The sequence below is a fragment of the Castor canadensis genome, chromosome 5, assembly GCF_047511655.1.
Source record: "Castor canadensis chromosome 5, mCasCan1.hap1v2, whole genome shotgun sequence".
In the NCBI taxonomy this organism is placed as follows: domain Eukaryota; kingdom Metazoa; phylum Chordata; class Mammalia; order Rodentia; family Castoridae; genus Castor; species Castor canadensis.
This window is the reverse complement of record NC_133390.1, coordinates 69,849,850-69,873,592: the sequence shown is the minus strand read 5'-3', so window position 1 is coordinate 69,873,592 and position 23,743 is coordinate 69,849,850. Positions and strand designations below refer to the sequence as shown.

Sequence of the window (23,743 nt, the reverse complement as noted above, 5' to 3'; positions counted from 1 at the left end):
TTGTGTTTTTTTGTTTTGTTTTTCAGCTATCCTGTCACCTCTTTCATGATTCCTGATGCTGTTCTTCTTTCTGTCTTTGGAATATAGTCCAAAGACTACCCTGCTACTCTGACTCTTCTTATTCAGTGTTACACAGAGGAAGCTTACAACTGGGGAAAGTTGAATGATGTGTGGGACCTAGATGCTAGCTGGGCATCAGTGTTAATTTCTGGATTTTGATGGTACTACTTCACTTATACAGGAGAATAACCTTGTTTGTGAGAAACACAGACAAGTATTTGTACTAGTAAGTATTTTTTGCTGTGGGGAATCATTGTAGGTAGACGATTCTCAAACATCTGGGATAAAAGGTTTTTTTTTTCAGCGTTTCTGTAAGTTTAAGATTGTTTCAAAATAAAAATATAGAACTAGAGACATGATTCAAGCAGTAGAAGGCCTGCCTAGCATGCACATAGCCTGAATAAAAGTCCTAGCACCACCATAGGTATTGTAAAATGCCTGAGTTAGTTTTCGAATATGAGGGTGGAGGCGGAATGTTGGGCACTGGGGAACCACAGGGAACAGGAGGTTGATTCACTGACTAGATCATGATCGAGCCTGTCTGTGGTGCTGGGGGAGGGACTATCCTATCATCCAATTGCATCAAGAGTGACTTGTTTTTACAATGTTTCCAACGGACATCAGTTTGTCTGGAATTGTTACTCTAAAGCAGTAACACTGATTTTGAGAATGAATAAATGATTTCTATTTGATATAAATGAGAAATAATTGAAGAAATGATATATTTGAAGAGGAATGATGCTTTATTGATGACTGTCTCTATTAAGAAGGATTGCTAATCAGTAGCCAGTACTATGAAGAATCAGATTGCTGTGAAGATGAGCCATTAGGCAGACAGCTCGTCATGTTCACATTTGTCTGTTTCGTAGGCAGTAAGTTCCAAATCATTTTGTCCACGAAGACCTCTGAATACTCTCACATGAATATAAGGACCATTACCTACTCATATCTGAAAGGTATTAAAAGAAAGAAAAAGGAGATTTGTTCATTTGGATGTACATCAAGTGAAAGATCTACAGGCTTGTACAGACTTCACTGCATAAGTCCTTCTGAGTCAGCACTTCTAGACTTAGTGAAGACTCATCTTGCAAACACCCACCATCTTGTTTTATGAAAGAAAGTGCAGGCTCATGGCATGGCAAGAAGCATACGTCCTAGGTTTATCATTTTTTACTATGATCTGGGCACAAATGACAATCCAGAATCACATTTCATTTTTGCAGAAGCCCAGAGCATAACTGTTGATAGCAGTCTATATTTTTGGTGATTCTGTTTTCTGACATCCAAGTAGGAATAATCTATTTGCCATACAGGGAGATAAGTGAGAAGAAAATCAGAATTGCTTTAGAAAATCTGGGTTATGTTTCAAATCTACACTACATTGGAACCTACTTCACAAGTGCCCACTGAGCATGTGAGGACTGAGCAGGGCACGGTGAGACCTGCCTCCCTGTAAAGGGGTCTTGGAGTCATTGTTACTGAAGGAATAGTAGTTTGATCATGAATCCAGAACCTGGAAAAATCACTGAAAGAATTTCTGCTTTGGTTCTTGGTGGGGACAATAAAGGCCTTGTTTCATGTGGTATTTATTGTTCTCTGTTGTCCCTTGAGTGTAACCAATGCCATTTATCAAGGTTTGCTATAATTTTATGATAGAAGGATACATTTTATATGTACTGTGATACATTTATACACATGATTATATTGATTTCTTATTATAGACCTAAAGAAAGATGAAACAATATCCATTTTAAATATTCAGAAGCAGATCAATAAAGATTATATAACTTTCCATTAATCTCTCACCAGGTAAATGGCAGAGCTAAACTTCAAACCCAGATCTTTTAGATTCTGACATTCTGACATCCATATTTTATTTATTTATTTACTTATTTATTTAGAGACAGGCGCTTGATATGTAGCCTGGTCTAGCGTCCAGCTGGCAATCATCCTGTCTCAGTCTACCCAGTGCTGAGATTTCAGGTGTGTGGCATTGTGCCTGACTCAACATCTAAGCTCGTTGGATGTAGCTTTTGAAAGTACTTATTTGTACTTGGAGCAGGGCATCATCCATTAAAAACATCACTAGAAGCAGCACAGCCAGTGCTCTGGATCCAAATCCTGGGTCTTTTACAGTTGTGTGACCTTTGTTAGTTACTTCATCTTCCCAGGGCTCAATTTTCTCATTACTAGCACAATAGAAGTGGCATGTGTTTATTTCATAAATTTTTGTGACTATTAAATGAGAAGGGATATGGCCAATTCTGAGAAGAGTCCCTGGCACATTCTAAGTGTTCAGTAGATTATTATTCTCATTATGCATGTTAGAGGATTAAGGCAGAGGAGGAGAACCTATGAATATACAAGTTTTGACTAGAGATTCTAACCCAAGATGCTCAGACACTAGAGCCTATGATCCTTCCATTCTACCTGTCCTATCTCTTGATAGGTACTCAGGACACATAGGGAAAGTCATATCACTAACAAGACCTTAAATCTAGAGAGTGACTCAGAGCAAAGGAATTGATAGCCAGACTGCATGAAGTAAGGAGGCAACTGGGGTCAGTGGTTGAAACCAAACAGGATGTTGAGGGCAGAAGAAAACAGGAGTGGGTACTCCATAGGACAGTGCAACAGAGTGGTCAAGGGAGTAAATTTCGATTTCTAATGAGAATTTTAAGTAATTGTGAGGTAGTTAATATGTGAAATCTATGCACTTGGATTAATCATAAATTATTAAAATGATCCAGTTTAATGCAATGTTTCCTATCTCTGAACAAAATTGTTTTAACTGGACAACTTTCTTTTCAGCTGTGAAGAAAGATGTGAAAGTAGAAAATGATGCCATTTTCTTCTGAAGACATCTCAAGGTCTCATTCATGTATGTGACCTGGCCCAGGTGCTCAAATTTGGTGAGATTGGACTGTTCCACCTACCTCTCTCACACTGAGTGGGCTAGCTCCACTTATTTTATTTTATACTGAACACATTTCAGAAATTTATATCGTAAGTAGTTAATTATTTTTTACAGAGAAATAAGTCACATTGTTTCCCAGCCAAATGATTAATAGTTGGCAAATACACTCAAATATATAGTATTATTTTAAAAAATCATAATTGTCACCTGGAAGGAGAGGGAATGAAAGGGAAGAAGGAAAGAAAGAAAGAAGTAATTAAGGTAGGACTGAAGGAAAGAAGCAGAGAAAGAAAAAGAAAAGTAAGAAGGAGAGAAAGAAAATAAATACAGAAAGAAGGAAGGATGGAAGGAAAGAAAGAAGAAAGAGGACAGAAAGAAAGCAAAGGAAGAAAGAAAAAGAAAGAAGAAAAAAGAGAAGGAAGGAAGTGGGAGAGAGAGTGAGAGGAGAGAGAGGGTGAGAAAAGAGAGAAAGAGAGAGAAGTAAAGTTTTGGGATGGGAATAAGGGCTTAAGTGGCAGAGAACCTGCCTATTAAGAGTGAGTCCCTGAGACAAACCCCAGTACCACAACCAAAAATAAAATAATGAAAGCTTTCTAAACTCATAAGAAAAAAAAGCAGTATAACTATAACACCATTTGCCAAATTTGAGAATCTAGCACTTGAAAGCTATCATGCCAGCATCTTAATTTAGGACAAACAGAAGGAACAAAGCATATGGCAGGGGAAACAAGAAACATTATATTAAATGAGAAATATATTTGAGGGCTAACCTTAATAAAATAATTAGCACCAGCAACTACTTGACTTTTGTATTGTACAGCTTTAAATTCTTGGTAGGTCTCATTTGTTTTTTCTTCAAGCTGTGGCTTAATCTTGAAAAAGGAAAAGAGGAAACAAATTATTAAAGTTGCATTTGTGCACATGTGGAAATATTACAATGAAACCTTCTTGTAAAATACAGTCATAAAAATTTCATTAATAATTTAAAAAGCTATATTGGATTCTGATTTACAAATCTGTGACTTTCATATTCCTAAAAGTTCTTGAGACTGATAATGAGATCTAAGACCTATTTTTTAGTAGAAAATTAGTATTTCAATAAGAAACACCTATCTTTAAGGTGACATTGGAAATGCTCACCATCTCTAGCAATAAAGGAAATGCAAATTAAAACCACACTAAGATTCCACCTCACCCCTGTTAGAATAGCCATCATTAGCAACACCACCAACAATAGGTGTTGGTGAGGATGCGGGGAAAAAGCAACCCTCTTACACTGTTGGTGGGAATGTAAACTAGTACAACCACTCTGGGAAAAAAATTGGAGGCTACTTAAAAAGCTAAACATTGATCTACCATTTGATCCAGCAATACCACTCTTGGGGATATACCCAAAAGACTGTGACACAGGTTACTCCAGAGGCACCTGCATACCCATGTTTATTGCAGTACTATTCACAATAGCCAAGTTATGGAAACAGCCAAGATGCCCCACCACTGACAAATGGATTAAGAAAGTGTGGTATCTATACACAATGGAATTTTATGCAGCCATGAAGAAGAACAAAATGTTATCATTCGCTGGTAAATGGATGGAATTGGAGAACATCATTCTGAGTGAGGTTAGCCTGGCCCAAAAGACCAAAAATCATATGTTCTCCCTCATATGCGGACATTAGATCAAGGGCAAACCCAACAAGGGGATTGGACTTTGAGCACATCATCAAAACGAGAGCACGCAAGGGAGGGGTGAGGATAGGTAAGACACCTAACGCAGAGAAACTAAAGCAGATACCTTAAAAGCAACTGAGGCCAATAGGAAAAGGGGAACAGGAACTAGAGAAAAGGTTAGATCAAAAAGAATTAACCTAGAAGGTAACACCCACGCACAGGAAATCAATGTGAGTCAATGCCCTGTATAGCTATCCTTATCTCAACCAGCAAAAACCCTTGTTCCTTCCTATTATTGCTTATACTCTCTCTTCAACAAAATTAGAGATAAGGGCAAAATAGTTTCTGCTGGGTATTGAGGGGGTTGGGGGGAGAAGGAGGGGGTGGAGTGGGTGGTAAGGGAGGGGGTGGGCGCAGGGGGGAGAAATGACCCAAGCCTTGAATGCACATATGAATAATAAAACAATAAAATAAAAAAAAAGATTAAAAAAAAAAGTGACATTGGTACTGGAGACATGGCTCAAGTGGTCGAGTGTGTGCTTTGAAGCACGAAGCCCTGAGTTCAAATCTTTGCCATCAAAAAAAAGAAGGTGATATCAGGACTGGAGTGGCTCAAGCAGTAGAGCACCTGCCTAGCAAGTGTGAAACCCTGAGTTCAAATCCCAGTACCACAAAAAAAGAGAAAAAAAGATGACATAGGTTAAAGCATTACCTGTGTGGCTTTAGGGTGAATTAATGTCAGATACACACACATTTTGATTGGTAACACTCCAATAGTCACATACATCTTTGATTAGTAAAAAGCAGGAGAGCAGAAGTTACTACATAAATTTTTAAAAATTGTTTTGAAATAATTTCACACTTAAAGCTGCAAAAAATATAGCTGGTCCCAGTGGCTCAGGCCTGTAATCCTAGTTACTTGGGAGGCTGAAATCTGGAGGAGTTTTGAGGCCAGACCTGGCAAGCAGTTTGTGAGATTCTATCTCAAAAAAAATACTTCACAAAAAAAGGTCTGGTGAAGTGGCTTAAAGTTTAGGACCTAAGTTCAAATCCCAGTACCTCCCCCCATAACCAAAAAAATTAAAAATAACACTGTAAAGTAAATGACAGGTAGTAAAGGTCTTCCCTGGGACAGCCCCCCACTCAAATGATACTAGGTATGTGATTACCAGTATGTTCTCTTCACTGAAGAGTTGATTTTATTTTCCAACTTATCAAGGACTTTAAATAGTATCTGTGTCACTGGCCAGTGGCTCATGCCTGTAATCCTAGTTACTCAGGAGGCAGAGATCAGAAAGGTCAGGGTTTGAAAACAACCCCAGACAAATAGTTCCAGAGACCTTATCTTGAAAAACCTATCACAAAAAGAAGACTGGTGGAGTGGCTCAAGCAGTAGGAGTGCCTGCCTAGCAAGTGTGAGGACCTGAGTTCAAACCCTAGTGCTGCCAAAATTATAACAATTAATAATAATAATAATAATAATAATAATAATAATGTCTATCCCTTGGGATTGTCTGTAATCCAGCTACTCAGGAGACAGAGATCAGGAGTATCGTGGTTCTTAGCCAACCTGGGCAAATAGTGAAAGAGACCTTATCTCAAAAATACTACCCACAAAAAAGTGTTAGTGGAGTGGCTCAAGTGGTAGAGCACCTGCCCATCAAATATGAGGCCCTGAGTTCAAAGCCTAGTACCACCAAAAAAGAAAAAGATATGGCTCACAGATGGTGTTATTAATAATGGAAGGCCTTCTGGTATTCTGTGTAGGTGCTATAGGGTGCACCTGTAGTCCCAGCTACTGGGGAGGCTGAGGTGGGAGGATCATTTGAGCCCAAGACTTAGAGACTAGCATGAGCAACATCATCAGACCCTATTCCAAAAAATAAATGATTGTATCTAACCAGGTGATAGGCTTTTAAAAAGATCACCAAAATCTGAACCTTTGGTATTTCAAATCTCTGCTGTTCCCTTGTTCCCTAGAGATTCCCAGGGTTTCTTGTTTTGGTTTGGTTTAGTGGGGATCCCTGGCCAGGGATGATTTCTGGCAAAAAGTTTGAAGTAATAATAATAAGGCCCAACCCAGTCATATTTGTTTCTGGTCGTTTTTATGCATGTTATTTCTGATAGCCTTTCCAGCTCTGAGACTGCTGGGGCAAGAGGTGTTATCTTCTTCTTACCAATGAATTGGGAACTTTTATTTGGCAGCTTCTTTTAAAAGTCATATTTGGGGCTGGGCATGTTGTTTGAGGGTAGACTGCTTGCTGGGCCCTGGGTTCAGTCCCTAGTACTGCTAAATAAATGCATTAAATAAACATACAAACAAATGCCCATCTTCCCCAGGCCTCCCAGGGTATCATATGTCTCTGGTCTTATGGGCAAGAGAGGTCATGGGTAGGAGTGGCTGCAGCTAGGAGCCTGGAAGAGACATGGAATCTCAGGCCCATTCAGCCCTCCTGAGTCACAGTTTGCATTTTATCAAGACTGGTACGTGATGGCCTGGTGCAGTGGCTTAATTGGTATAGTGCCTGCTTATAATCGTGAAGCCCTGAGTTCAAGCCTCAGTACCACCAAAACCAACCAACCAAACAAACAAAAAGAGTGAACTATCAACCACTCTCCTAAAAAAACAAAACAAAACTTGTGACTACATGCACAATCAAGCTTGACAATATCCATCTGACATGGGGATTCGAGTGAAGGTATTAATGACTTAATATTATCTTCTCCAAGAATATAAAGCTAAAAGTATCTATTAAAACCAGACAAATTTCTGAAAGAGAAATATTTAGCTCTAAAAGATGTGTGGTAGAATTTCATGTATCTGACCCCTGAGAACATTCAGTGCCCTAAACTTAAAGGGCTCCATCTCTTCCACCCACAGAAAAAGTTGATCTGGTTTGCCAAACAGTGTCATAAAAACATTTCAGAAAGAAAAAGCAAGAAAGAATAATATAAGAACATGAGGCATCAAATTATAAACCAACAGCCTTAATTTATATGTATTTTTCTTTTACAAATTACAATACATGGGCTGGGATGTAGCAGAGAGGTAGAGCACTTGCCTAGCATGGTACCATGAGTGAGTCCCTGGGTTTGATCCCCAGCACCAAAAAAAGAAAAGACATAAAATAAAATATGCAATATAGTAAATTTTCATTATACAGGTGATACCTAATCAAGCACTTTGAAAACTATCCCTTGCTAAGAACATGAGAGTTCTATTCTACTGTTATCAGTTTGGCAGCCTGTAACATCCCACAATCACCATAGGCTATATGACTTCTTTTCTTTACTAATTTAATCATTAACTACTAAATGACATTTAGGCAAATGTGAAGGAAGTTTGAAATTGATCATCTTTACAATATTGTTCTGCATTCAACCCATTTGAAAAAAGAAAAAAAAATCCTGCCATGCAAATTCTATTTCATCAAATTGTTAACAGCCTTAGACTTTCACTACATATTGGCTTCACTTAATGAGACTGGAAAAACTCCATGAGTAACTGGATTAATACTCCTAGAATCACACATTTAAGTAAAAGCTTTAGAGATGATCCAATCCACATTCTTCTTAACAAATGGGGAAACTGAGGCTCCAGCAAGCTATGTGACTTGGACAAGGTCACTCTTTCAGTGTTGGGATTATTTGAGATTTCATCTGAAAGGGTCCATATTCCATTTTTAGCCTTCCAAAAACCTGAACAAAACCACATTCCCTAGTGCTCTGGTTTTCATATTTACCCACACCCTTAACACAGTGCCAAACTATGAACTGAGATTTTGGAGCAAATGTTTTCCTGATACTCACCCTGTCAGCAATCTCCTGGATTTCTGGAGTGGCAGGTCTTGCCTCACTCAAGCCTCCAGGTACCATCCTGGCTAGTTGTTTGGAACCAAATTGATCAGGTCAGCATGGAGAGTCAGGTTTTAAAAGAGGTGTCCAAAAGCTCTGCCTACAGAATGTTCTATCTTCCTGAAAAAAGCAAAGAGTCACCAGAAAATGACATGTGCCCTGAGGCAGGTGAAATTGGGGAAGCTGAGAGGCCAGGGGTGACAAATGGGTGTACACAGGAATCAGGCTCTAGTAAGCATCAGAGTCCCTTCCTGTGTTCTCTGTGCCAATGTTTCCATCCTGTCGTGTCATCTGAAGTATTACCTGAGAAACCAGCTTCCAAGTAGTTTAAGCCTCAATCTACAACATAAAATTTTATATTTTTAAAGGAATTCTTATTGATAATGCCAAGGTTGATTGCTTAGAGTCGATTTTACTTTTAAAAAGACAATAAAAGGATCCATGTGGACAGCTTTGGTTGGATATGCGTACTTCACTTTTAATTTCCAAAATTGTTTAAGATACCAAAAAACACAAAGAATAAAATAACAAGTATCTGTATTTTGTCACTCAGAACTAAAAATTTTATCTTATTTGTTTCATGTGGTTTTTTTGTAGTTGTTTTGAAGAAATGAAATATTACTGTATGGAGGAGACTGCACCCCACCCAACCCAATCTTGCCTTCCATGGAAGCAAGTTACATTATCAGTGTGGTATCTTTCTAGTCCATTTTGTACTTTTACTTAGTGTGTTTTCTAAATTTTACTTATTGATTGCTAACAGTGCATTCTATGTTATAATCTTTTTGTACTCAACATGTTCTGTTTTTTTGGCAGTGCTGGGGTTTAGAGCCTAACACTTAACAGGGAGGCATTCTATACTCGAACCACTCCACCAGTGTTTTCCAGATATGGTCTCACAAACTTTTGGTGGGCTGGCTTTGAGCCATGATCCTCCTGGTGTAGAGTAGGTAAGGATTTTGCTTATTTCTAGCTTTTCACCCTTGTAAGTCATATTGTATTTTCCCCTTTTGTACATAGGTGAGGACTTCTTCAAGTGGTTGTGTGGGGTGAATATTTTTTCACATTAATTTTTTCAATTTTGGGAATTGACAATACATTCATATGTATGATGTAAATGTTGAAAAGGAACAAAGTTTACAGTATAAGGAATACTTCAATCAATTTTCAACTGTCTTTCTGTTAGAGTGAAAGAGGTGCAGAATAGATAGGCAGGGAGATGGCTTGAACACCAGCACAGGGTTTATTGGGGAGAAGTGGTCCTGTAGAGAGAAATCCCAGCAAGTATGTTGGAGTCCACAGCAGCTTATGGTCTGGGAGTACATATATGCATTGGGTGGAGAAGTCCCAGGAAGGTCACTGGGTGGGACAATCCTCAATATCTTTCTGTTTCTCCAGAGATAGTGGCTTAAGGGTAGGTCATTTCTTCTAAGCCAGGTGGGGAGTTTCCAGTAAGTCACCTTCAAGGGGGAGGGGGCCAACTTCAAACATGGCTTCCTTTTGTTCACCTTAACATTCCAGCCTTTTGAGATACATATATACAAAACTTAAGGACTAACTTAAGGCTTCATGGGCAGGCCTGACACTCCACCCCCTCCATATATATGGGAATAGGGCACTGATGATCCTGTTTCTACTTCCTGGTGAACAGGGGTGTCAAGGTCACTTAAGGGGGTTAAGTAGGGGTATCAGCAAGGTCTTCTTGCTTCAGGCAACTGTGGTGGGCCTGTTGGAGGAATCAAACTGAGTTGATCTGCTTGTGGCTAATGTCCTGATTATAATGGCCCCTCCATTTTCCAAGGTATTGCCAGTTGAGTAAACCTGACTCCTCCCCACCAACTCTCCTCCTCAAGGTTGGCTTTTGAGCAAACCTTAGCCCAGTGAAGATTTGAATTTCCTAATTTTCTGGTGACAGTTACAGATGCAGCAAATTCTTATTGCTTCAATATAATGTCTACAAATGCAGCAATGTAAAGTTATATGTTCAACTAAACAGGATTCTAATAAATTTTCTTTTTGAAAAAGGCTGGACTTAACCTCTCTGTGTACCCCATTTTGGACTTGGATCCAGATCTTTTGCCTTAACCACCCAAGGTCTGAAATTATAGGCATATGTCACTATGCCTGGTATGAATTTAAAGTGGTGTTCTTATAAATGTCTTTGCTAATGTTGGAGCTCAGAAAATGATAGCCCAAGGCTAGAGGTGTACTTTAGTGATAGAGCACTCACCTAGTGCATACAAGGCCCTAGGTTCAAGATCCAACACAGCTGTTCACCCGTGACTCGTGTCTGTAACCCTAGTTACTTGTGAGGCTGAGATCATGAGGATCTCAGTTTGAGGCTAGCCCATGAGATAGTTGGAGAGACTCCCATCTCCAAAATAAGCAGAGCAGAATGGATTGGCAATGTGGTACAAACAGTAGAGCACCTGTTTTGCAAAGCCCTGAGATTAAACCCCAGTCCTCTCTCTCTCTCTCTCTCTCTCTCTCTCTATCTAATCTACCAGAAAACAGAAGACAATGCCCCAAAGTAAAGCACTTTGGCATGCTGAGTACTTTGAATTAAGGCCATTGGAGGAGCCTCAGAAGCAGAGTCTTTTTGGCTCTGTCTTGCTCTTCTTTCCCTTGCTTCTCTTTCTCCCCCATAGCAGACCGTAGAAACTCAAAATTCCTCTTCCTCAAATTGGATCATAGAAACTTGATCCCTTTTCCCCAAAAGACAGTGATAAAATCTAGAAACATCACTCTAACCTTCCTCCGTGTTTCTGTGGGGGAACTGGCTTATACAGAAATTCTTTGACCTACTTTGTCTGAGAATAGTTCAGAAATTCTCTGACCTACTTTGTCTGAGAATAGTTCATAAGACCCTCATTACAGAAGGAGTCCTGCTCTACACCAGAGATGAAGAAATGCCACACAGAGAGGTCAGGAACATTCAGAACAAACATGCCTTGTTGGTTTTCATGAGTTAGCTTATTACCATTAGGTCATGCCCTTTGTCCAATCACAGTTCTACTTAGCTGTCCATTCTTCATCAATTCTAAGCATAAAAATGGACAGCTTTCCCTGGACCTTTGGTTCTTAGTTTCCACAATCTCTTGTGTTGCATAAACTTTGATTAAATAAATCCATTATGCTTTTGTCTTGATCAACTGTCTTTGTCACAGGAGTGCCACCCTTATGATGAGGAGTGGATCCTCATCATACACTCTACAGTCCTTAGGATTTGTTATTCCTTTTACAGTGTCTGACTAAATTTTATTTTTTGTGTTTTAACTTGAAAAGGTTTCTTTTTTACAGTCTGCTAGTGACTAAAATTTTTAAATGCCTCTATGACAAATGTTCACATTTTTTTGTGTAGTTTGCCATACCAGGAAGAGAATTGGTAAGAAAGAGTCCAATGCAATATACAGTTCTTCCTGAGTTAGGCAGAGGAAGGGAGGCAGGCTGTAGGGAAAGTTCAGGACTCATAGAAAAAAATATTATTTCTTTGGCTCAGGAACCACACTCACCTGGTTGGGAACCACCCATGCCCCACCCCACTCATTGATTATTGGATGAGAGTCACCTGGTTCTCCCCTTCAACTAGGTTATCATAGGTTTTAAAAGTACACAATGCTCTCTTGATTTTCTGAGTTTGGGTCCTTGTTAAGAGAGACATTGAGTAATTTACTGGTTCCTGCTCTACCTGGACCCTACCATGCTTCCCTTTGTATTTCTCTTCTCTTATTTTTAATTAATTCACTTCACACCCATGTGTCCTGCCATGGATTCTTTCTGGTGGGGTACAAAGAATTTAGAAGTCCTCTGATCATAGACTTCACCAGCGCTGTTAACATTTTTGGCAAGCCAGTCAGAGTTTAAAAAGATAAAATGCTATGTTTATTGATTTGTTTTCTTCTCAGCCATTCCGCCCTGTCCTCTTCTGGCCCTGTCCCCTTATACATCAGCATCTACCCCAAGCATGCTGCTGGGAGACTGGGATGTACTTTATTAATCCAGCCCCATGTGGCATGAGGCATGGGGCCTACACACACTCACAAGCCTCTGTGGCTGCATCCTCATGGACACGCAGCCAGCAAGGGTAGAATTACAGAGGTGGCCAGTGCCACAGGGCACAAGTTTGCCATCTGGCCTGGGTGGAGAGGGCAGTCAAGACTTCCCATGAGGCCTTACGTTAGGTCTTAAGTTATTATCCTTGGCATCTGGTGCCTCTTTCCTTCAGCCGCCTTACGTCTGCACCCTTCCCCCTTCTGTCTCCCCTCTCTCTGATCCCTTTATAATTCCCCAGTCAGGCAGCCATGTGGCCCAGGAATCATGCTAGCAATGGTGGGCCTCAGCCATGGTAACCATGCTGGCAAATGAGAGGGTTTGTCCCACCCAACCAGCCTCAGGCCTTGTCTCTAAAATGAGAACAATTGGGTCAAATTTTAAGGTTTAAATGTTTACTAAGAAACTCTTAGCTTTGGATTCTATTGGCTCTGGGGTGGTTTTCTGAGTTTGGGTCCTTGTCTTGTTAAGAGAGACATTGAGTAATCTACTAGTTCCTGCTCTAATTGATGGAAGATTTCTATTTGAAATTCCTTGCTTTTGCTCTGTGTAGCTCCTCAGTTTGGGTCTTTGTCCTTTTAAATTCACCTCTGGGCTCTGGCTACCTAAGCTTGAATAGCAATTAGTGGAGTTGGGAAGTTGAATTGGATTGATTCCTTCCTGTGGCCACCATTTACCTGCTGCCTATCACAGGAACCAGGGACATGCCTGAGCCCCAGATATCTGGGCCTGCCTATCAGCACCAGCCTGGGAGCTTCAGTTGGAGGCTGGGAGTCTTGGGCACCCACCTGGGCCACTAGAAGCAGCCACGGTGGAGCTGAGGTGTGCCCAGGAGCCAGTCCCACCTCTCAGTGTGGGCCCTGAAGCTTGGCCTTTCAGCATGGGCCAAAAAGCCCTGCTAGCCAGCCTATGCAGTCTGCTGCTGCCCTGCACCTCAGTCTGTACAGCTGTTTGTTGCTGTAAATGTACTTAAATTCTCTGAGTAAAAACAGTGCCATTTAATTAATGTTGGGTCTGGGGACCTAAAGGACAGATGAGTGAGTCAGTATCCAATCTCCCATGGAAAGCACTATGGGTCCTGCACCCTGAGGAGCTCATAAACCTGCACTCCTGCACCCTGAGGAGGAGATACAAGGTCTCATAAATCTGCCACAGGGCTGATGAACAAAATGCTCTCAAGGTTGCTTCCCCTCAATAAGGGACAAACAGACCAGATCATCGAAGAGAGCCTGCGCCTACAACCAGTGATAAAAACCCACCTAACCCATACCCTAACCCAAAGTTAAAGCATCCATAAAACCTCCCAGCTTTCACCTGAGCAAGGAGCCACTGGTTTCTGGGCTCTGCTGCACTGCTCTAGGTGTAACCTTTCCTTTCTCTCTAATAAATCTTACTTCACATTCTGGCTTTGACTCACAAGTCAAGTTCCCTGGCCTGTGGAGGCAAGGACCCTTGACCCTGTCCCACAACACTTCACACTGGCACATAATATTAAGAATTGGATATTGGGAGATTCCAAGATGGCGGCTAGAGGGAGGAAGCAGAAAGCCTGTCTCCTGAAGTAAAATCTTGGAGAGATGCTGGAGATACACCTTACAGGAAAAAGCACCTAGAAAGGCAAAACTTTGACCCCTCCACACCTCCAACCTGTGAAGAGCATCTCCACTTCACGTTAAACGGAGAAACCAGGAGGGCCCCCGGGCTGCCGCCAGATGCTGGTGCCCAGATGGCTTGGGAAGGCACGGACCACAAGATGAGTTAAGTGGTACATGGTACTCCCACAGACAACCCTGGGACAGATCAGCATAGCCCCCTGGACAGACCGATCCCCACCCAGGGAAAAAAGAGAAATTCAGTAATAAGCAATAAGAACAATAAACATGTAGCAAAGAAGGTGGGGCACCCTGAGTGCTGAAGAGGGGGGGAGGGGAATCCCTCACAGAATTGTAAATAAACAAGCCGGGCCGGAGAAGGCAGGAGCAGCGGCACATGCCCAGCAACCAGGAGCGGCAAAGCTTGTAAAAGTGGTGGAGGGAGAAAAACTCCACAGGAGAGGGGGGAAGACCCACTTCCCACATGAACTGTAAATAAACATGCCAGCCTGAGAAAGCAGATGCAGTGTCACCTCCCCCAGTGTGCTTGGAAAGGGGAAAGCTTGTAGCAGTGGCTTGTGCACAGGAGAACTCTGAGTAAACAAAACCTGCAGGGCCAGGTGAGTGCTAAGCTCACCCCTGAGATCTGCATAAATAAAGCCTCCAGCAACAGCAGGCTGACAGCAGCGGGCAGGCAAGCCACAGCCACAGATAGCCATTCACAGAACTGTCTCCAGACTCTTTTTGTTTGTTTGTTTTCGTTTCTCTCTCTACCTTTGATGAGATAACAACCGAAGTATGCCTGCATGCTGAAAAACTTACTGAAACTGTATTGCATTTGAACTTGGGACACTTTGTAGGGTTTTTTTTTGTTTTGTTTTGTGCGATTTTGTTTTATTTTATTTTTCCTCTTTGATGAGACAACTACAGAACAACATTTGAGGCACCATCTCCAGGGTTGGAGGCTGAGGGACAAACACCAAAATTATTAAGACTGAAACTTTATTGCATTTGAGCTTGGAGACTTTTTTTTCTTATATATATATATATATATATATATATATATATATATATATATATTCATTTATTTATTATTTATTTTTATTTATTTATTTTTTATTAATCTTCTCTCTGTCTCTCTAATGCCTTTTCAGCTTACGGTTGATTAGTACACTGTCTCTCCCTGTTTATATCTTTGAAACTTTTTTTGTTTGTTTTTTTCTACTTGTTTATTTGTTTTTCCCTTTTCCTTTAACTTTTTTGCTTTCCATCTCCTCTTACCCTTCTATTCTAAATATCACTAGTGCTATTATTACAAGCCAGAAAATACTTAATTGCACACAGTACAGAAACAACAATAACACCAAGGGCAATGACAGGAAGACAGAAAAAACAGGGAAACCAGTTTCCCCACAGCAAAAAATTAGTACAGGAACCAGAAGGAAATGAAGAAAGCAGATACTCAGACCCAGACTCCAACAAAATGAAGATGAACTATGCCAAAGAACCAAATGAAGCCCACAAGAATAATCTAAAAGAAGAAATACTACAGGTACTCAATGAGAATTTTATAGAGATGATACTGAATATGGACAACAAAAATGTACAGGAGACACTCAAGAAATTCTAAGAAAACAAAAATAGAGAATTTGAAAAAGCAAAAGAAGAAATAAAGGAAACCATAGAAGCACTGTATAAACACCAAAGTGAAACAAAGAACACAATTAATAAAGAGATAAATGAACTCAGGGCAAAAATAACAACATTAAAGAGGAAATGACCCAGGATACGGAAAACCTCAGAAAAAAGAACGAAAAAGAATTGCAAAACAAACGGAAGGCCAATCCAGCAGAATAGAACAAACAGAAGACAGAATCTCAGAACTTGAAGATGAACTGGTAATTTAAGGAAAAACTGAAGAACTATTAGTTAAACAACTCAAGACCTGTGAAAAGAAAATGCAAGAACTCACCAACTCCATCAAAAGACCAAACTTGAGAATCATGGGCATTGAAGAAGAAGAGGTGCAAGCAAAGGGAATGTGTAATATATTCAACAAAATAATAACAGAAAATTTCCTAAATCTAGAGAAAGCTATTCCCATACAGATGCAAGAGGCCTCCAGAACACGAAACAGATCAGATCAAAATAGAACTACACTACGGCAAATCATCATTAAAACAACAAATTCAGAAACTAAGGAAAGAATATTGAAGGCTGTAAGAGAGAAAAAACAAATAACATTCAAAGGTAAACCCATCAAAATCACAGCAGACTTCTCAACAGAAACATTAAAAGCAAGAAGAGCTTGGGGAAAGGTCTTCCAGGCACTGAATGAAAATAACTTCAACCCCAAGATACTCTACCCAGCAAAACTATCATTCAAAATTGATGGAGCAATAAAAGTCTTCCATGATAAGCAGAAACTAAAACAATATGTGATCACAAAGCCACCACTACAAAAGATTCTTCAAGGGATTCTGCACACAGAAAGTAAAACCCAAAATAACCATGAAAGGACAGGCAGCACCAACCCACAGGAAAAGAAAAAGCAAGAAAGTAGAGAGTAACCTCAACTTAGGCACACACAATCAAACTTTCAAACAACTAAGACAACTAAATGACAGGAATCACCACATACCTATCAGTACTAACACTTAAAGTTAATGGACTTAATTCACCCATCAAAAGGCACCGCTTGACGAAATGGATTAAAAAGGAAGATCCAACAATTTGTTGCTTACAGGAGACCCATCTCACTGACAGAAATAAGCATAGGCTTAGGATGAAAAGCTGGAAGAAGATTTACCAAGCCAATGGCCCCTGAAAACAGGCAGAAGTAGCAATACTTATCTCTGACAAAGGAGACTTCAAACCTACATTGATCAAATGAGATAAAGAAGGACATTCCATACTAATAAAAGTGGAAATAGACCAAAAGGAAATAACAATTATCAACCTATATGTACCCAATGTCAAAGCACCCAATTTCATCAAATATACCTGAAAGACCTAAAAGCATATATTAACTCCAACACAGTGGTTGTGGGAGACTTCAACACCCCATTACTATCAATAGATAGGTCATCCAAACAAAAAATCAATGAAGAAATTCAAGATCTAAAATATACAATAGATCAAATGGACCTACTTGCTGTCTACAGAACATTTCATCCAACTTCCACACAATATACGTTCTTCTCAGAAGCCCATGGAACCTTCTCCAAAACAGATCATATCCTAGGGCACAAAGCAAGCCTCAGCAAATGTAAGAAAATAGAAATTATACCATGCATACTATCTAATCACAATGCAATAAAACTAGAACTCAACAACAAAGGTAAAGACAAAAAACATGCAAACAGCTGGAAACTAAATAACTCATTACTTAATGAACAATAGGTCATTGATGAAATAAAAGAGGAAATTAAAAAGTTCCTGGAAGTCAATGAAAATGAAAACACAACCTACCAAAACCTATGGGACACAGCAAAGGCAGTCCTGAGAGGAAAGTTTATAGCCATGAGTGCATATATTAAAAAGACTGAAAGATCCCAAATCAATGACCTAATGATACATCTCAAACTCCTAGAAAAACAAGAACAAGAAAATCCCAAAACAAATAGAAGGAGAGAAATAATAAAAATAAGAGCTGAAATCAATGAAATAGAAACCAAAAAAACCAAACAAAGAATTAATGAAACAAAAAGTTGGTTCTTTGAAAAAATAAACAAGATCGACAGACCCCTGGCAAACCTGACTAAAATGAAGAGAGAAAAAACCCAAATTAGTAGAATCAGGAATGCAAAAGGGGAGATAACAACAAACACCATGGAAGTCCAGGAAATCATCAGAGACTACATTGAGAACCTATATTCAAATAAATTTGAAAATCTAAAAGAAATGGACAGATTTCTAGATACATATGATCATCCAAAGCTAAACCAAGAGGACATTAATCACCTGAATAGATCTATAACACAAAATGAAATTGAAGCAGCAATCAAGAGTCTCCCCAAAAAGAAAAGTCCAGGACCTGATGGATTCTCTGCTGAATTCTATCAGACCTTTAAAGAACTGATACCAACCCTCCTTAAACTGTTCCATGAATTAGAAAGGGAAGGAAAACTGCCTAACACGTTTTATGAAGCCAGTATTACACTTATCCCAAAACCAGGCAAAGACACCTCCAAAAAGGAGAACTATAGACCAATCTCCTTAATGAACATTGATGCAAAAATCCTCAACAAAATAATGGCAAACCAAATTCAACAACACATCAAAAAGATTATTCACCATGACCAAGTAGGCTTCATCCCAGAATGCAGGGGTGGTTATATGAAAATCAATAAACATAATAAACAACATTAAAAGAAGCAAAGACAAAAACCACTTGATCATCTCAATAGATGCAGAAAAAGCCTTTGATAAGAACCAATACCATTTCATGATAAACGCTCTAAGAAAACGAGGAATAGAAGGAAAGTACCTCAACTTTATAAAAGCTATATATCACAAATCTACAGCCAGCATTATACTTAATGGAGAAAATCTGAAACCATTCCCTCTAAAATCAGGAACTAGACAAGGATGCCCACTATCTCCATTCCTATTCAACATAGTACTGGAAATCCTAGCCAGAGCAATTAGGCAAGAAGAAGGAATAAAAGGAATACAAATAGGTAAACAAACTGCCAAAATATCCATATTTGCAGATGACATGATCCTATACCTTAAAGACCCAAAAAACTCTACTCAGAAGCTCCTAGACATCATCAATAGCTACAGCAAGGTAGCAGGATATAAAATCAACATAGAAAAATCATTAGCAGTTCTATATACTAATAATGAACAAACTGAAAAAGAATATATGAAAAATTCCATTTACAACAGCCTCAAAAAAAATCAAATACCTAGGTGTAAACCTAACAAAGGATGTAAATGACCTCTACAAGGAAAACTATAAACTTCTGAAGAGATTGAGGAAGACTATAGAAAGTGGAGAGATTTCCCATGTTCATGGATTGGTAGAATCAACATGGTAAAATTGTCTATACTCCCAAAAGTAATCTACATATTTAATGCAATTCCCATCAAAATTCCAATGACATTCATTAAAGAGATTGAAAAATCTACTGTGAAATTTATATGGAAACACAAGAGGCCGTGAATAGCCAAGGCAACACTCAGTCAAAAGAACAATGCTGGAGGTATCACGATACCCGACTTCAAACTATACTACAAAGTAATAACAATAAAAACAGCATGGCACTGGCACAAAAACAGACATGAAGACCAGTGGAACAGAATAGAGGACCTGGATGTGAAGCCACATGACTATACCGAACTTGTCCTTGACAAAGGCACTTAAAAATATACGATGGAGAAATAGCAGCCTCTTCAACAAAAACTGCTGGGAAAACTGGATAGCAGTCTGCAAAAAACTGAAACTAGATCCATGTATATCACCCTATACCAATGTTAACTCAAAATGGATCAAGGATCTTAACATCAGACCACAAATTCTAAAATTGATACAGGAAAGTATAGGAAATACTCTGAAATTAGTAGGTATAGGTAAGAACTTTCCCAATGGATCCCCAGCAGCACAACAACTAAGAGATAGCATAGATAAATGGGACTTCATAAAACTAAAAAGCTTCTGCTCGACAAAAGAAATAGTCTCTAAACTGAAGAGAACACCCACAGAGTGGGAGAAAATATTTGCCAGCTACACATCAGACAAAGGACTGATAACCAGAATATATAGGGAACTTAAAAAACTAAATTCTCCCAAAATTAATGAACCAATAAAGAAATGGGCAAGGGAACGAAACAGAACTTTCTCAAAAGAAGAAATTCAAATAGCCAAAAAACATATGAAAAAATGCTCACCATCTCTAGCAATAAAGGAAATGCAAATTAAAACCACACTAAGATTCCACCTCACCCCTGTTAGAATAGCCATCATTAGCAACACCACCAACAGGTGTTGGTGAGGATTCGGGGAAAAAGGAAACTTCTTAGGCTGTTGGTGGGAATGTAAACTAGTACAACCACTCTGAAAAAAAAATTTGGAGGCTACTTAAAAAGTTAAACATTGATCTACATTTGATCCAGCAATACCACTCTTGGGGATATACCCAAAAGACTGTGACACAGGTTACTCCAGAGGCACCTGCACACCCATGTTTATTGCAGCACTATTCACAATAGCCAAGTTATGGAAACAGCCAAGATGCCCAACTACTGATAAATGGATCAAGAAAATGTGGTATCTATACACAATGGAATTTTATGCAGCCACGAAGAAGAACGAAATGTTATCATTCGCTGGTAAATGGATGGAATTGGAGAACATAATTCTGAGTGAGGTTAGCTTGGCCCAAAAGACCAAAAATCGTATGTTCTCCCTCATATGCGTACATTAGATCAAGGGCAAACCCAACAAGGGGATTGGACTTTGAGCACATGATAAAAGCAAGAGCACACAAGGGAGATAAGAGGATAGGTAAGACACCTAAAAAATTAGCTAGCATTTGTTGCCCTCAACGCAGAAAAATTAAAGCAGATACCTTAAAAGCAACTGAGGCCAATAGGAGAAGGGGACCAGGAACTAGAGAAAAGGTTAGATCAAAAAGAATTAACCTAGAAGGTAACACACATGCACAGGAAAGTAATGTGAGTCAACTCCCTGTATAGCTATCCTTATCTCAACTAGCAAAACCCTTGTTCTTTCCTATTACTGCTTAGACTCTCTCTTCAACAAAATTAGAGATAAGGGCAAAATAGTTTCTGCCGGGTATCGAGGGGTTGGGGGGAGAGGGAGGGGGCAAGGCTGGGTGGTAAGGGAGGGGGTGGGCACAGGGGGGAGGAATGACCCAAGCATTGTATGCACATATTTATAATAAAAAAATAAAATAAAATAAAAAGAAAACCAAAACCAAGAAAAAAAAAAGATTTGGATATTGGTCACCCACATTTAAATTTCATTTATTCTAAAAGCAAAATTAAAAGGGATAATTTATTCTATTGCTAAGATGTCAGTTTTTGCACTAAAATATGCGTTTTAAATAACTGTTCTGTGTTGATAAAATTAGGCTAACAGCCAAGAGATTAAAAGAATGGGTCCTGATGCATGGATATTTTAAATAGACAGTTTATTTGGTCTTTTATTAGGATGATTAGCTCATGGACAACTGTCTCTCAGGGGGATATGTCTTTCATTTCTATAACAGATTGCTGTTTTGATCCTGTATGTAACATGTCTTTGTGTTTCATTTGAGCGACACTTTGGGGAGACCATGTGGTCATAGGGAATGCTGCCTTCATGATGAAGACACTCAATTTCCAGAGCCATCTTGCCACTCCCTAGGAATAGGAGTCTCATGGGTGATGCCACTTTACCATCCTCTAGGAAAATTGTAAATAACTTATGGTTAAAATTCTCTAAATTAGTATAGTTTTTATACATGTTGTTTTTGATACATTTATCTGTTAAGGATTGGAGAAAAATAGAGTATTTGTGTTGAAGATCTGTTATAAACTACTTAGGAATCTAGATGACTAATCTACTGTAGATAATGACAAAGAAATGGTTTGTTTAATGAGTGCACTCTGAATTAATGTAATTGTTTTGTGTGTCATTGTGTATATTTTCTGTGCACATCTTTGTCTCCTACCAATTGTGACCACTTAATTTTTACTTTTTTTGAGCTCATATATGCGTGCTTTGATATTCTTTGGCATGCCTAGATCAAAACCTCTGTGTGTGTGGTTAGATGTCTTTAGGATGTTTCTTAAGCTATTTTTATAAAGTTAATGTGCACAACTATCTCAAAGTTATCTAAAGTTTTAATCCCAACCAGGCCTAACTATTATCTGCTTTAGGATTACAGAAAATTTGTAAACAATAATCTCAATCTGTTTCATTCTATCATAAGTGCAATTTACATTTAATTCTTTTATAATTAGGTTATTGCCCCATGCGTTCTTACAGATTTCTATAATTAAAAAGATGGCTTAATTTAATTTTCTTCCTAAGTCTTTAAGACATAAGATTGCTAAGTGTTTTATTAAAAACAGTGTTATCAAAATTTGGGTTTTTAGAAATGTTGTTTTAAGATACAAATTCAGGTCGTAAAGCTTATAAGTTTATATATGTGTGACTGGGTTGGCTATAGTTTAAAGCTTGCCCAGAAAGTTTTCTAAGGTGAAAATTTAAGGTACTAATATGTATTTAAAAATGGGTTTCTGTTTTATCAAAATAACTGTCAGGGATTTTTGGTGCTGTAGGCTGATACATTTTACCTAAACCAAACACAAGTTTACCCTCCAGATGGGATATTGGAATTTATTTCCTATCAGTATCCAAGCCATGACTCTCAGTCATTGCATTTCCTAACTTTATGCTTACTCCCTATCTCTGTTTCTGTATTTAATCATTCAAGACATTAATCTTATTGACTTATTGTTATCTTTTTAAAGAATGTACTTGTTTCCCTATTCTTTTGTTTTCAAGCTGGCTACAACCCCATGGCCTGATGTGAAAACTGACCAGCAGTGATAGGTTTGTATTAGCCAAGCTTACCTTGGTGCTATTTGGATTCTGTATTGGTTTCAAAAGTTCATATTAAGATGTTTCTCTTTGAGCTGGAGGCATGGCTCAAGTGTTAGAGGACCTGCTTTGCAAGTGCAAAGGCCTGAGTTCAAGCCCCAGTCCCACCAAAATTTAAAAAAAAAAAATCTTCAAAGATGTTTCTCTTTTAATAATCAACAGATTGTCCTCCTTTACATGTTGTTTTTGGTATCAGTCTCTTTGCCCAATGTATAATAGTTCTGATGTTTTAATAGTTGCGTTGGCATTTAAGGATCAGTATCCCATTTAGGAACCTTCATGTAGGGGTGCAAGTGACTGGCCCTTTGGAACAGCAGGAAGTCAGGGGACCCCGCTGCTTGTTTTACAGAGATGTCTGCTGAGGGCCTTTAAGGTTTAGAGGACCTGCAATTAAGACTTTCAAGATATAAGGGGGACACCCTGGAAATCTTGGAATCAATCTTGCTCTCTACCAAAGGGCAACATTCCTCCTTTCCTTTTCTTCTCTCTCTCCACCAGCAGCATAAGGAATTCTTGTCAGGAGCCCTTGAGCAGAGGTGAAGGGGTGAGTGGATTTTCCCCCTTCCCTTCACTCTCTCTCTGTCCACCAGCCAGCTTAGGGGAAGCCAACATGTTTACTTGGCTGTATCATTAAGTACTGGATGATGCTTTGATCCTGCTAACCAAAAATAAGATAACTAGTTCTCTTCATAGTCCATTTAAAATTATTTACTATTCTTTACATCCTGCTTAAATTAGTCTCTTGCCAAACACAAAAACCCTAAGGTATTTTTCTAATAACACTAAAAAAAACCTAAATTTGAACTAAGCAAAAATTCTTTTAAATGGTTCTAATACTGCTAGTGCCTTGTATCTACATGTTACAAAACCATTTACAGAGTTAAAAATGTATACATGTAAATAGCTATAGTTCTTTCATCTAAGGTACATTCTATCTAATAAAATCTTTGACGTTTCTGGTCTTTATGGTAAATGCTAAAA

At 38.9% G+C, this 23,743-nt stretch overlaps 1 pseudogene; it reads right to left on the bottom strand.

Moving 5' to 3' along the window:
- Positions 1-784: 784 nt before the first annotated feature.
- LOC109677455 (cystatin-A-like) overlaps positions 785-23,743 on the bottom strand; it is a 58,603-nt pseudogene continuing 35,644 nt past the window's right edge.